Source organism: Diadema antillarum, unplaced genomic scaffold (genome assembly GCF_040938485.1).
Source record: "Diadema antillarum isolate AM-2024a unplaced genomic scaffold, OU_Dant_1.0 seq00001823_RagTag, whole genome shotgun sequence".
In the NCBI taxonomy this organism is placed as follows: domain Eukaryota; kingdom Metazoa; phylum Echinodermata; class Echinoidea; order Diadematoida; family Diadematidae; genus Diadema; species Diadema antillarum.
In genome coordinates this window covers 291,266-292,980 of record NW_027272497.1, presented here as the reverse complement: position 1 = coordinate 292,980, position 1,715 = coordinate 291,266, and positions in this window count along the sequence as shown.

Below are 1,715 nucleotides of genomic sequence, written 5' to 3'. Positions count from 1 at the left end.
TGCAGATTTGTGTGTACTAACGTGTGTAGCTTGCATGCTAAATCGTGTGTGTGTGTTAATGCATGTAGCGGTTCCAGACAAGTCGACATAAAGACAAAACAGCACTGAAACATCGGCACCTATGTGAGTGAGTAATCTCGGTTTACTCAATGAATAGAATGTCTCTGATTGAATGGATTTATAAAACGCACAGAGTTTGTATTGAATGCAATTGATTAACAGTACTTCCACGGCATTTGTGCAGTATGATTCCTATGATATTGGTATTGTTCTGTTTTGTTTAGTTTGTTTTGTTTTTCGTTTAATATCTCCAAATTTAATAGTGGTAGTGGTGGAAAAATTCGAATAATCAGTTTCGGGAAGTCGCATATATTTTTTTATGCGTACTTTTGTGATCCGCATCTTTTTTTTTTTTAATGTTATAGGGCCTGTTCATGAATTCTGGTTTTTGTCGCTTTTGAATCAAGAAATGGAGATTAACCATTAAAATTAAAGTCCTTGTAAATGTCTCTTGAAATCAGTTGGAATAAATTAACAGTCCAAGAAACACTCGCTCTTGCGTCACTTATTTAATTTTCTTCCTTTCTTCTTTTAATAGTCTTTATTTAAAATTCTCTCCTCCCTAGTCCCTATATAGCCTATTCATAAACTCTATTCAGTTTTCCTTCAATAATGTCGGCACTGATTTATGCAAATTTGTATTTAGAGACCATTTTATTAGTAACATTACGAACACGATGCAAACGCGTTATACAACAACACTAAACTGTTACCCGACTGTTGATTGAACAAAGCACGTACATGACTAATTTTGAAATTGCATGAAATTGTAAATGCTTTAATAAAGACAGTCATCGCATCAGTCGCACTCATACGAAACAGATGCATTATGTTAGTTCCATCTATCCGGCTGCATCAAATTACAAAAATCTCCTCTTCCTCTATCCTATTTTATTGTTATGCTGTAATGCTATTATGTTCTTGTTCTTGTTGGAATATTGCGTCTTTTGATCATGTGCGTATAAGGATCAGTCTTTTCTTTTCTTTTTAGTCAGTGTTTTACGGAACAACCTCAGTGTACCCTTGTACTATATGGTTGTTCTGTCACCATATTTTCTTGCTACATAAACCTGGAAACTGAACAGGGTTCCGTGGCATTATTAGTATTATTAAAAGTTTTTTTTTTCCCTTGTAAAACAATTTATACTGTCTACAATATGCCTTAATTATTGTCATCCATTGCAGATGTTTTAACGGCATATTCAGATTAATTTGGATATGTTACTGGTTTATTATTACTTTTTTTTAAATGATCAACATTTACAAAAAAAACTTCCATCGCCTATTAATTATTTTGTTATGCTATATGTCCTTACTGCAAAGTATGCATTGCTTATACCCGTTATATATCCTTACATTCATTGTGCGTCATGACTTGTTATGTAAGGAACTTTATTTATATTTTTTTTTGCTAAACAAATGAGTTGACAAATGTATACTTTTGTATTATGTATTAGGCCTTCTTTTTTGTTTGATGGAAATATTAAAGGGATCGTATAGTTTTGGTTGGTCGGACCCGAACTCCAGTTTTCTATCTTTTTTTTGTCGTGGTGGAAAAATTGAGAAACCTCTCATGAAATATGAAAAAGCATGTGATTCAAAGAATCCAACATTAATTTGATGAAAATTGGTTTGAAATGACTGAAATATAAAAA